Source organism: Talpa occidentalis, unplaced genomic scaffold (assembly GCF_014898055.3).
Source record: "Talpa occidentalis isolate TD23 unplaced genomic scaffold, MPIMG_talOcc4v2.1 talOcc4.10, whole genome shotgun sequence".
Taxonomy (NCBI): domain Eukaryota; kingdom Metazoa; phylum Chordata; class Mammalia; order Eulipotyphla; family Talpidae; genus Talpa; species Talpa occidentalis.
In genome coordinates this window covers 31,272,639-31,286,530 of record NW_023600993.1, presented here as the reverse complement: position 1 = coordinate 31,286,530, position 13,892 = coordinate 31,272,639, and the positions used below count along the sequence as shown (strand labels likewise).

Here is a 13,892-nt window from a genome sequence, read left to right as displayed (position 1 = left end):
ACAATGGATACAAGTTCACGTTAGTGAGCGTATTAACATGCAGGGAGCCAAGGCCAACAGCGACATGCCAGAACACTTGCCTGGGTCTGCCGCCCCCACAAAGAAGGAAACCGGCCCCTCCGATCAGAGGGAGCAGGTGCTTGAGTTTCGGGGGGCCCAGAGGCTGTGTGGATCCCTGAGGTGAGAACACATGGTCTGATAAATGAAAAATTGACCTATTTTCCTTTCCTTTGCAGTAATGTAACACGAAACCAAACTTTCATCCTTGGGAGGGGTGGGCTGTGGAGTTGGATGCTTCGGGTGGGGTTCTGGGCCCCTCGCTGGAGCATTAGTTGGCCTCCCTGTGTATCAGCTGACGGTGAGAATGAGAGGCTCAGGAGAGCTGCGGGTGGGTATGAGGGTCCCCCAGGAAACCCTGTGTTTGTGAGTGGCCAGATCAATACTTATGGGATTATAATGATATAGTAATGAAATGGACTTAACCTGGATACATTTTTACCTTTCCTAGCTAAGAAGTACAAAGAGAAAGCACTCTCTCCTCTGTAGAGGGAGGAAAACCAGGTAATTGTAAAAATGTCGCAATCATTTTTCTATCCTGCACTTTCACAATCCAATTTATTGCTCTGCTCCTCACAGCTGCTTTCCGGAGCCCATAGTCTGTGCTTAAAACATATTAGCTGGAGTCAGGATGGCAAGCTCAAGTATTTATGTACTTATGGCTTGCCTCAATGACACACAAGTGATGTGACCTGGATGGTTTTAATTTCTATGCCAAGTCTCCCTTGCCTCAGGTCCCCTGGCGCAGCAGGCCCTGCACACTCATACACACAGCCCGTGGGGAGAGGTGGCTGTGCCGAGGTGCCACCCGCCTTCTGTGGAGAAAGCACCTCCATCTCCGGCACCTTGAGGGTGAAGACTCAGAGCCTGATAGGTCTGGAGACGCCCCATTTCAGCCCTGATAAGGGGCAGCCCTCACTGCCGTCAACCACTGTGGTCTTGCGACCAGGTCTGGTCCCCCATGCTAGGGTCAGCCTCAAGACAGGAAGCCCAGACTGTGGCCTCTTGAGCGTACCTGCCCGGGTCTCAGTGCTCACTTTGCCATCAGCAAGTCCCTTAGCCTCTCTGGCCTCAGCATCCTCATCTGTGAAATGGAGATAATACAACCTACCTCGAGGGCAAGGAGAGGAATTAAATCAGGGCACCTCTGAGTGTTTGGTAGGTTAAGACTCCAGACTTGGCTCTATTATTTGAAGAGTTAGACTTCCGGTTCTGCCCAAGCCCATATGGCAACACAGTTCCAGGCCCTCAAATGCCCCCGCCTCACTGACTCTCTTCCAAGTCTCAGGGGGCCATCCTGCTTCCACCAGCAACACCCGGCCCCCTGAAATCCTTGCCTGTCTGAGGCCTGTTGCTCATTCCAGCTTGTCTCAAATGCCACCTCCTCCATGAGAGGAGGCCTTGCCAGTTCTCTGCCGGCCAGCTCCCTCCCTTTCCCTGGCCTTCCGCCGCACGCAATAAAGCCACATGGCACGTGTCATGGGCTGACACGTGTCGTCACTGCTGGTGCCCTTGAGTTCCTAGACACTGGGGTCGTGTCTTATTTATCTGTCTCTCTGTTCTCTCCACTTCATCCTGTCCATGGCTTGTACTTAGTAGGTGTACAACATGCTCTGAGGGAACTCTAAGTTTACTTAGAGTTAAATACCCTAGCTTTCAGAGATCGCCTAGTCAGAGGCTGTCAGTGCCCAATTCAATCACACATAACTGAAAGCACCAGATCCAGACGCTGGTGGAACCAGAACTAAGCCCTGCTGCTGAGGGCGCTGGGAAAAGGCACCTCACCAAGAATCCCTGAAAAGGTGCCAGAGGTCTGGGACAGGAATGGGGCTTTTCATCAGAGGAATGCACCTGGACAGAAGCCCCGGCTACAGATGTCTGCAAAGCACACAGGCGAAGGACACATGCCAGGCTCCACCTTGGCACCCTGACGGCAGGCTGCAATGCTCTCACTAGGGGGCTGTGCAAATCTGTGCCTGCTCCTGCCTGCTCCCCTGCCCCCCACCTCCCAGAGGCACCTGGCACGGCATGGGCTACCACATATGCAGTCCTGGTACAGCCCTGGGCACACAGACGGCGCCCAATAACACTTCCTATCGATAGAACTTGCATCGTCTGAAATGAAGGGTCGATCCTGCTTAGAGTAAATTTAGTCTCTACATTGTGGGGGAGCCAGAGCTTATGGGTAAACCTGTTTTGCTTGGTGTGTCTGAGCAGGTATGAAGAAACCAATCCAGAAAGAGAAAATGACAACTGGACCAAGGTGTATCTAGACCAAACATGCTGGCAAATGCTACAATCTGCTTTTGACAAAGAAAGTTCAAGAGGAGGCAGTGGAATGGGGTGAGGAGTGGGACTAGAGGCAGGAATTGAAAGGTTTTATTTTCCACTTCATTGACCTTATTTTTCAAAATAAACTGTCTCATGATGATAACGATAACCCAAGTTCTCAGCTTATCACCTGAAGATGAGAACTAAATAAAATAGGTAACAAGTGGCTAGAGAGTCCCACCTGGAGCTGAGAAGCCAGGACACTGGTGTCTTTGTATCCAGCTTATTCTTAGCAAAGGGGGGCCCTCGGGAGGCTCTGAGAATCACTAATCTCAAAAGCCCTGTGCTTTTCAAGCCCAGTGGAACTACAAGGACCCTCTTCAGCTCATGAGTGAAATGGATGCTGGCATCCTGCCTTTTGAGGCCAGACTTGCAGATATCGGTGTTAAGGAGGCGTTTGAGGGTGCTCATAAACACTCTGTCTCTATCTGTGGAACAGAAGAAAATCACTTTAAGAGGGGGGTTGGGGGAGAGAGGTGGTGGTGAGAAAACATCTAGCATATGAACTACAGGACCATTTCAAGAACAAGGAAATCAGCAGGGCACTGGGCCAATCTATTTACAGTGTCACCACTTTTCACAGGTAATTTACAATGTGCACGAGAGGTCTGGGCTCCACACATCTGCTTCTGGGTGGCACACGGTGTGTACAGGCAGAGAACACCCATGGAGACGCAGGGCTTTGCATGGTGGAAAGGGTGGCCGAAGGTGGAGGACGTGGTGCTGGGGTAGAAGCGAGCTCATTCCTGGAAATGTAGTGGTTTTGTTTTGGGGGTATTTTGTTGTGATATGCCTATACCATCTGTTTCTCATACCTATGGCCACCTAACTGCGGCTGTGTTTTCCCCTCTCATCATTAGAAAAGGCCTCCTAGGGCCTCGCTACTCACTGTGGCTCCAGAGACTAACAGCATCTCACTAGGGAGCCGGTGGAAATGCAGATCCTCAGTGCCACCGCTGACCTGCTAGACTGGAATCTGCACTGAACAAGGTCCCAGGGTGCGTGTGAGCAGCCCTGGTCTGGGGAAAACCTTGCTCACATGTAGATTCTGGTACAATGAAGAGGCGTGGGAAACAGCTGCTTCCCACCAGGTTCCTCGCTCAAGAATATTACTCTCAAGCACTGGTTGGATGAGATGTTCAGGGAAAAGAAACTCCGGGTAGGTGGAGTTAGGAAAGCCTGGATTTCGCTAATTTCACAAAAAGCAAAGCTCCGGATAGAAAGGCATTCATCATCATTATTACTTCATGGGCCTCGAAGGTATTTCTTCTTTTCTCTTTCATGATGCCTTTTCTGGAGGGAGGACTGGCCAGTGATATACGCCTGTACCGGGTTATGAGGCTCAGATGCACCCATCTGGGTTGCTCTTCATCACCTCCCACCACCTCCCCTGATCACCTGCATGCTTAGCGGTGCTCCCGGCCACAGCCACCACTGACTCCCGCTGCCAAGGCTTCCTCATCTCCACTGGCCCGCACTGATCCGCACCATCTCCTGTTTCCCTCACCTGCAGCTTGGCTCTGGTACAGATCCCGCTCCTACTTCCACCCACTCTGAGACCCAGGAGCTAACACACACAGTAGGAACTTCATCACTGGCTCCCTTCCCGCCTGGCAGGGAGGTCAGCGAGGTGAGGATGTTGATTCTGTCTCCAACCGCCTCTCTGTCTCAGCTTCACCATCACCACCGCCCACTGGCCATCACCTCACTCCCACCCTCATCAGAGGGAGACAGACTGTCTCCCTGAGGGAGCTGAAACCTCCTGCTCCAAACCAGGGAGGACGGTGGAGCCCAGTGAGCCCTCTGCCACAGACTGCCTGGCTATGGAGTGGGTGCTTAGATGAAAAGTTGGGTTCTTTCCATGCCCCTGACTTGGCTGAGGACCCACATCCTGAAGCAGTCAGGTACCCATGCCCACCTCCAGGTCTTGATGCCCCAAACATCCTCTCATCAGCTCCTGGATGGTTTCTCCATTCCAGCCTCTCACTCAAAGTCATTCCACCCACTGGGACAATTAAGTCTTCTCAAAATACAATGTTGTGAACACATCACCCACGGATGAGAAGCTGTTCCTGGCTTCCTGGCTGGCACAAGCCCCTTGCCCTGGCACTCACTCTGGTGTCCCACCACCTTTCCAGCCCTAGGAACCTGCAGCCTCTTCTCTCTGGCAGAAATAAACCCTTCCCCCAGTTGCCAGGTGTCCATGCTGCCGCCCAGGCCACCACACCCTGCCCACCCTCTGCTCTTGTTTGTGCAGTTGCCATCTTGAGGATCCAACCCCATCCTGAGCATTTGTTAGAGCTCAGATGTGGCTCGGGAAACCACAGGGGGCTCTCTCTTTCTCTCATTTCCTCCAGTCCTTTATTTTCTACCCCATTTATCATTAAACAATTAATTATGTCCTACTTTTGGCTGCCAGGATCGCTATAAAAACATATGTCTAACTTTTCAGCTGCCCTACCTACCTGCCCCACCAGGCCCCAAGCATTCTGGAGGCACCACTCTTAATGCTGTAGATCTCTACTTCCCTCTCAGCATCTAGCAGAGGGCGACACAAACAGAAGATGCCAGAAAAACACAATAGGACAGTGTGATACTTTTATGTGAATAAAGGTATGCGGGGGGGGGGTGCTCTCAGAGCCCTGTGAACCAGAGAAGGTGCAGTGACAGAGGTCCAAGAGAGAGGCAACCTCTTGTCCTCCCACTGCCTAAATGAGGTTTCCAGTTTGTTTTCTGTATAAATCTGACCTCATTACAACAACGAACTATATAGCAAATTCTATTTAAAAATAGGTTACGACTCACAGGTGTTTTTCTCCAAAAATGTGGAAATGTCTCTATATCCTGACCCTCATGTGAGACTGGTAACACCTCTCCTGCTCAGGCACCTTATCCTCACCCAGTCCAACCACTGTCCTTGTAGCAGTGAGAGGATTAAAAATAAATAGCAAAGTTGATCATTCTCTACCACCCTGCCTTTTCAGTTCCTCCAAGGCCAACCCCCATAACTCACCCCTTGCTCAACACTTTAATCTCCCCTAACCTAGCAGCCTAATCAACCCATCCTTTGGATTTTTGGCTGTCACTTGCCCTGTTCACACTACCTGCTGCCCACAAGGCATAAACTGAGAGAGATTTTGATCTTGTTCCCTTCACATGATAGTTTCTGCACATAGTAGGTCCTCAAAGTGTCAATTTCACCTTCCTTAAGATAAAACTGTAACAGTGAAATTCAGAGTGAGGGGAGACATTTGAAGGAGCTTACGATCTGAAAAGGCAAAAAAAATTATTCTTATCGCAAATTAATCTTAGCTATAACACCCAGGAAAACCTGCTCTGTCACTGCTGCAGAATCCTGGGTTGACGAGATGACAGGCTGAGAGGGTCCTAGCACCTGCAGTGGCAGCACACACCTCAGGCCCTGCCTTGAACTCACTGGGGATGGCTAACCACTGAGCAGTCTTGGAAGTTACTCAGATATTAGGGCTTGGTTTTCCTCCCTTTTATTTAAATTATAGTACAATATACATCTCATAAAATTTACTATTTTAGCCATTTTTAAGAGAGTTCTGTGGCATTTAAGTATATTCACACTGTTTTGCAACCATCACCATCATGCATCTCATCTTCTCAAATTAGAACTCTGCACCCATTTAACACTGACGCCCCCAGCCCCCACTCTTACATTCTGTTTCTATGATTTTGGCTACTGTAGCAACCTCATAAAAGAGGAAGCATACAGTATTTATCCTTTTGTGACAGGCTTCTATCACTGAGCATAATGTTCTCAAGGCTCATCCAGATTGTGGTATGTGTCAGTATTTCCTTCCTTTTCAAGGATGAATAATATTCCATTATATGAGTTTACCACATTTTTTTTTAACCTGTCCATCTATCCACGGATGCTTGGGGTGCTTTCACCATTAGTTTTCCCTCTGTACAACTGGTTTAACTTCATCTATTTCAAAAGACAAAACCAGACGACCTGTCCTCCAGGGAACTATAGCAGGAGCTACTGATGCCCCAAGGTTCCTTGCTCCAAACCTGGCTTCTCTGCAGCCTGAGGCTGCAGAGGGCAGGCTGAAAGGGCTGGCACATTAACAGTCCTAAGAGCAGCCCTCCAATGACGTGGCAGCTGGGGGTGAGTGTCCCATTCAGCTCTCTCACCTCTTGGGGGAAGTAGTTACCCATTCTCAAAGGAATGCCTGCTGCCCTCCCTTCACCTCTGCCCTCCCTTCACCTCTTCCCTAACTGGCATAGTCTGTGCTCACCTTCCAGATAAAACCTTTGTGCTGGGATCCTCTCTTGGGGTTCTGGGGGAATCCAAGCCAAGGCTGGCACCAAGCTCGCCTGTGCTTGGAGGCGATGATGGTGGAAGAAAGGGAGACAAAATGTGGACTCTGCAGATGAGTACCTCAATGTTTAGCCCCAACAACAAGGATCCCCACCCTGCTGTCCACTGTGTTGCGGGGCAGCCATCTCTCTAGGGGGTCCTCACCCAAACTGGCCTGGAAAGCCTGGTGGAAGAGGGGGAGAGGGAGAGCGGACAGGGACAGGATGACACACCCTTTCTGACAGCTAAGTCGCCTTTGTGGTCTGGGGCTGGGCTCTCCTACCTGAGGTACCACGTAGTCAGTAGCTCCCTGCACAAGGTGACGTCACCATCCCGGGGCCACCATCATTTCAGGCAGAGACCAATGGGCAGTCAGACCCTAAGCAAATCTTACTCCTGCAGACACATGTGCATCTTCCTTTGAGGGCTCTGTCAACCCCCTGTGAAATGCCAGGGTACATCGTGTCCCCCCGTTTAGGCAGCCAAGGGGAAAGCAAATTGTGCAGATATTGTCGCAGCCCAAACGCCAAGCTTTCAAGACCTCCAGACCACAGGTACAGAGAACCGAGTCTCACTTTGCCAGGTGACTCCTGGCCACCTGCCTTTCTCTTTTCTGTGCTAGCTCTAGTTCTGCCATGCTAACCCTTGCCTGCAAATGGCAGATGTGGCAATGACTTAGCCCCGTGACTCTGGTAGTACCAGAAAGCAGGAACTAGAGCTTGGCACTTTTAGAGGAGCAGCAGCCTCACATCTAACTGCAGCTGCTGTCACCTCTGCTGGCTGATTCTGGGTCATCAGTGAGGTCACAGGCCATGCCACCCTCTGCCCTGCTTCAGTGTCAGTGTTGGACGACGACGGCTTTTCACCAGTTCAGCGGACACTCCTCAGCCGGGACAGACCTGCCTTGGGTGTCAGGCTGGCAGCTCTGAACACTTATAAAATTCCACGGAGCCCCGGGTGCCCCTACTTCTTCACCCACTGACAACTTCATCCAAGTTGTCATGCTCGTTTATTCCGCACATGTCCTTCTCTTGTGGGGAGTCTGTGTGAACACAAAGTTTGAGATGGGGAGCAGCCTGGCACTGGGGAGCTTCCAGTGCAGCCATGAGCCAAACACAGCAAGTCCTGACACTGCCCCACAGCGACTCCAACACCTCCCCTCTGAGCACTTGGTTCGTCCTCCCGGGGGCCCTGTGAAGCAAGTGTTACTGTTACCCTCACATCAAAGAGTGAGGAAACAACTGAACCCCTCAATTTGCCTTGGTTTGCTCAGAGTCACTGGCTATCGAGGGGCAAGTCAGGCTTGCACCCAGAAAGTAGGCCCCCCGCACCCCCGCGAACTCCCAGGTCACAGTGCTCTGCAGCCGCCATCTCTTACCCGAGCCTCAGGACAGAGTTGTCTCCTGTCACAGGGAATCCACAGGAAAAACAAACACCCTCTCCCCTCTCTGATGACGCCAAACCCTCTTGACCCTGTTTGGAGCAGCTGGGCATTAAGAGTGGCTAAAGGCTTTGATGGAGAGAAGCAAAGCACGGACAGCTGGTGAAATGGTAATCAGGTGTCAGGGCTTCTGAGTTTTGACAGGAGTTTTCCCTGCCACTGCGGCAGCCCTGACAAGGCCTTGCCATCTTGCTTGATGAGCCACTGAAGGAGCCTCAGCCCCACCTTCATCACTAAGTTACAAGTGTTTTCTAGTGGGACCATCACAATAGAATATTAAACACGGGCAGAGACATTTCCACACGTGCACACGCACACAGACACACGCCTTCTGTTTGGGTTGTTTCAACACAAAGCATCCACCCCCCCCCTATCTTAGGGAGGACACAACATGGGTGTTTGTGCCAGGCCCTATGCTGGGTGCTCTGCAGATGCAACTGTGTGCAGCTGAGGTTCTTGGGCTCTAAGGAGAAAGAGAGACACCCCCACTGCACCCCAAGAATTTCCTTTAAGACACTATGAGAGGAGCCTCTGAGCTACCAGGAGTGGTGGGTGACTAGGAGTCAGGAGGGCTTTGCCAGAAGAGGGGGCTGGGAGCTGGATCTTGGATACTAGGTAGGAATGATTTGTGTTTTTTTTTTTTTTATTTTTAAACAATTTCTGTTTAATTTTTTTTTTTTAAGATTTATTTTTATTTATTTATACAAGCACTGGGTACAGTCAAAAGCGCGGGAGGGTGAGAGAATTCACCAGAGCCAGAGCAGGGAGCAGAGCAGGCAGAAGGACCAAAGCACACTGCTGAGGGGAGCAGCGGGCGGCAGGAGAGGTCTGCGCGCCATGTGGGACCCTCCTCCGGTGGCCGGGGAGCAGCCGGGGATCGAACCGGCGCTGCAGAGTCTGCGGGCAGCTTCGCAACCCAGTGCTCAACCGCTGCACCACCGGGGAGGCCTGATTTGTGGTTTTTTAAAAAGGCTTTCAAGATGAAGAGTTGATGAGGAGCATTTCCCAGTCAGAAATAAGGAGAAAATCTCAGGGAGTGGGCTATAGAGATAAGGGCTCTGGGTGTGGCCCCTCGTCCCCACCTCCCCTTGAGCAATTATCCCTGTGTCTCTTACCTGGAGAACCAGGATGGCACATGTTAGCGCATGTGACCCTCCCTACAAAGAGCTAAGCCCACCCGGCACCTGTTTAATTAGCTGCTCATTAAAAAGCTACATGGACAGAGGAGACACTGCTTCTCTCCTGCCTGGGCTGTATCACTTGGTCTAGAGAAGCTCGGGAGCACTCCTAAGCTGAGGTCTCAGAGTTCTACTGAGTCCCCAGCTCCTGAACTAGACCTTGAGGCATGACTGAGAGAGGAAAAAGTAAAAGATTAAAAAAACAAGGGTGTGGTTTTTTTTTTTGACCAAACTGTCCTTGCTTCCTGGCAGAGTAATACATGAGCATCCATGATAACTGACATGCTACCATGAAGAGGAAGGAAAATTCAACGGGCTTGTTAGCTTGTGAGCTGTTACTGAAATGCAGTTCTGGCGGGATGAAATGGGGTAGGGAGCTGGGCTGGAGGAATAGGACATCGCCCACAGATCTGACTGTTAATTCTAGTGAGCAGGAGAAAGCCAAGAAGAGAAGACCCGTTCTGGAAAACAATTCACAAATAAATTGCCAATCAACACAGCTCCGACTCCACTTCAAAACAGCGGAGGGAATAAGGTAGGGAAATTTATAATCTCTTTTTCTGGGCATCTATCAGCCTCTGTTTTTGACAAGCAGTAATGGAAAATCAGTTTCCAGCATGCTTCTATTTTCCTTGCTGTTGGTTCCCTAACTTGCTCGGTGCTACTCTCTGCTCTTGGAACGTTCAATCTATTTTGTGATCCTGACATGTCTAGTGACCCAGATTTGCATGAGCTTTGCTTAGAATCTTAACCACCATTCTCGTCTTGACTTCGCACCATGTGTCAGCCTCGTCAGTTTCCCTGGTCACTGAAAGACGGGGAAGCTTCTGCCTCAAGTGTGGCAGTGTCGACTGTGGAGGGACTAGGTCACTGAGGCCATCTTCAAGACAGGCCTTCACAAAAGGAATCAGGGGAGAGTGACAGGGAAGTTACAGGAGACTAAGACTGGCTTCAAAGGAACTGAACTCCAGGCTCCTGGACGGTACTTTGCTAAAACAGCTGACAGAAAAGTGGCAATGTAGGAGATGAACCTCTCCAGCCCCCATACAGACCAACAATCAGACAACTATCGATGAACAAAAACAGCTCTCGGAGACCTCTACACCCCACTTAAGAAACTGCAGCAACACAGTGGAACAAAACACCCAAGAACAAAATACTCCTTGTATGAGAAGAGAAGAAACAGCTTCTTTTTGTCTGTGTCATCCCACTCCCAAGCTAGCACCCCTCAGCTCCAAGGACTGCCCAACTCGAAGTCTCTTTGCAGGGTAAAGAAGGATGTATGAGCAATCAGCTTCTCCAGTCTTGCAGGCACTGAAGGAAGGTGCTGGTTCAGTTTCACCCTTCGGGTACTGCCTAACAGAACAGTGCTTCTCAGATTTTAATGTGCACATAAATTACCTGCAGATTCTGAGCCAGCAGGTCTGGGGTAGAGTCTCAAATGCTGTGTTTACAGCATCCCCCCATATACCACCCTTTGCATGGCAAGACTCTTGATGACCTACCTGAAACACCTCAACTTCAGGCGCAGACTCTGAGGCCCAGGGAGGTGCTCATTTGGGGGAAGGAAGGCCAGACGAGCAATGGACTGGGTTTAAAATTGTGATTCCTGGTCCAGTGGCCTTTTCAAAAAAAAAAAACAGTGTAAATAGCCACAGAAATGATCGACAAGGGGCTCACCCTCTCCTCATATTCAATCTTGGGTAGATTTTGCTTAGAGATGTGGCTCAGTTTTGAACCCTAGCAAGTGATATGAGGAAATTTAAAGCCTAAGGCAGGTAACAAAGTTCAGAATAACTGATTTCTCTTTGCTGAACCTGTTTTTTAAATTAGGGCTCTTGAAGGAACTAAAGAGATTCCTTAAACTTATCAAGTATAGTGCTCTTGGGGCCACAGAAAGAAAGCTGTCTTCTCTCCCTCAGTGAAACAGTGACATGAAATTTTCAGATTCTGCAGGCATGAAAACCTCTCACTTTAATAAGAAGACATTTGATAACATTGTTAAGATGCTGTAATATCACCATGTCCTCCTGTCTGGGTCACAAACAGGCAGAGGGTTAGCCAATATCAGCTTCTGGAATAGTTTGAGTATGGTTTCAATCAGAGGTGGGACAGCAGGCAAGAGACAGACCAGGGATTCCCAAGTGAGCTCGGTCTCCAGTTTGCCCCATCATGCAGGCCCTGCGCCCTGGAGTCTGAGTGGGTGTTCAACTCCACAGTGGTTCTAATGCCTAACTAGCATTAGGGGCCAACAGAATAGAACCTCTCAACCTGCCTTGTAGCCAGAGACTGGGCTGCTCGAGTGCCCCCTGGTGGCGAGGGGGATAATGGCACACTGCAGGAGGCTGAAGCCTCTTCAGGCGTTTAACTAAGGCCATGATAGGAGGGCTGGAGACCCAGCTCTCGCGTCTCTGTTTGAAAAAAAGATGCAAGCCATCCAAGATGAAGAAGGGCCACCAGTGAGTTGTGACTGCTGTGAGGAAGGTGATCTGGATAGTTCAGACTTTATCAGGGAAGAAAGCGAGCAAAACTGAAGTTGTAATCCCAAAGGAGAGGGAGGCATTCCTAAAAAACATTCCTTGTAAAAGCTTTTGAGATGGGAATGAAAAACATTTGACGCGAGACACATGAATATTCTGAAAACATGAGCAATTTGTGGATAAATTTTGCTGTGTAAGCGTGGCCAAGAGGACTGACACTGAGGGGGCGCCGCAGGCTGCCTCTGCCTGCCAGGAGGGGAGTAGAGCGGAAGGAGACTCCACCCAGCGCACCTCCAGGGGCCTCAAGAGGGGGCATTATTGATCCCTGCCTTTTAGACATGAATTTGTCAGCACACACACTAATGAGGGGGAGAGAATACACGTCTCTGACCCTTCACTTGAGGTTTGCCAGTGTGGGACTGGGCTTGCTGGGGGCCTGATATGTTCTCACCCCCCTCTTGTTCCTCTGCTTTCACTGGGGGCAGAGAGCACTTGCCGGGCTACCTTGCTGGTCCATGGAGAGAGGGAGAGATGTGAAGGGCACAGTCACCCACCACCTGCCATAATCCTTAGCAGGGGCCACCTAGCCAAGCCCGGATCAGCTGAGCCCCCGTGGCCCCGCAGATATGGGGTAACTTTGAGTGTCGCTGCAGACCCTGGCACTGCTCCTAAGGCGGCCCTGGCTGACAGATACAGAAGCATCTGCATGCTCGTCTTACCAGCTCAGGACAACCTGACTCAGGAAGACAAATCGCTAATTGAGACAATAGGACAAGTTTAGTAAAGGGTCGTCGCTGACTCCGAGTTCACAATCCCTTCTGAATTCCAGCCCGTTGTGCACATTTCTACATATCATGAAAAGAGATTGGACTTTTAATCATGGTGGTTGGCTGGAAAAAGTGACACTTTTGCTAATATTGAACATGCACTTATTAATGCTTTACCATGTCACATGCCTTTCGCCCGGGTCTCCCGGTGCTTCATAAACACTTACTCATCCATCATTTGGAAGCCCAAGGCTTCTGCTCACTCCTGCAGCAAAGACAGGCAGCAAACTCCTGGCCTGGGGGAGATTTCGCAGGCTCCTGAGTTAATAGGTTTCTCAGAGGGAAAGAGGACGAGGAATTACCCCTGGCCTTGCTGCAGGAGCAAGCACTGACTGTAAATAATTTCCTATCATTCTAACTGGTTGTTAGAGTCTGGCTTGGATGTCCATCTGGCTCAGCTTCTTTCTGACTGTGTTATCTTAGGGGAATCAAACCTTCTGAGCCTCAGTTCTTTCCACATAAGGCCTTAAAAGCTGCCTTTGCAGTTCTAAATAATCACTGTGTAAGAAAAAGGCCTGGGCCTCTGCTTACACAGGTCGGTGCTGAGAGGTGGCTATTTTCTTTATTGGGCACGTTCTAGGCTCTGCAGGCCAAGCCTTAGTCTCTTTTGTGGTCTGCATCTGTCCAGAAAGGACCCCTAATTTGACAAAGGGTATAAGGCAGCCCTGAGGGCAAGCCCAGGGTGCTGATATGTTTGTGCTGAAACTTCTCTAAAAGCACGTGCAAAATGATCACTTAATTGAATTAACTTGCAAATAATTTATATATATATATATATATATTTTTTTTTTTTTTTTTTTCCCCTTCAGCCTAGCGATTCGCACACACTTAAGTCCAAGAACCACTGATATCTCTAGACTCCTTGGCCCAGGTACGGGCTCCCAAGAACAAAGAGTAGGTCAAGCAAACAGGAAATAATCTCTGGCAGTTCAAATCTAAATTCCAGGGTTAAAGAGCCAGAAATACCCCCTGTGTCTTGTTAACAAGCGCTTCAGTGGGCCAGGGTCTCCCAGGGCTCAGGGTGCTAAGGGGACACACAGCAGAGGGGGCAACCTGGGAGGTGGCTGGGGCTCTGACAAGGACCCTCTGGTGCACACTAATGACAGGAAAGAGCTTGGCCACCGCAGGCAATTACAGAGGATGAGATACTGCTCGAGCCAGGAGTCAGGGGAGTGCAGGGGGGTCTTATTATCTCTCTGTCTTGTTTAATAGGAGTTAATAGTTGGAAGGGAATAAAAGAATGGT

The 13,892-nt window shown here is 50.0% G+C and overlaps 1 long non-coding RNA gene across 4 annotated transcripts in view; it reads right to left on the bottom strand.

The window, feature by feature from the left end:
* LOC119258872 (uncharacterized) overlaps nt 1-13,892 on the bottom strand; it is a 112,307-nt gene that overhangs the window by 32,179 nt on the left and 66,236 nt on the right. For 3 of the 4 annotated variants that reach the window (XR_005128348.2, XR_005128347.2, XR_008551181.1), the window contains exon 3: nt 10,846-10,962. The exons of the other annotated variant lie outside the window; for it this stretch is intronic. This is a non-coding gene — a long non-coding RNA (uncharacterized LOC119258872). The remainder of the gene's footprint in view (nt 1-10,845; nt 10,963-13,892) is intronic. 4 annotated transcript variants of the gene reach the window in all.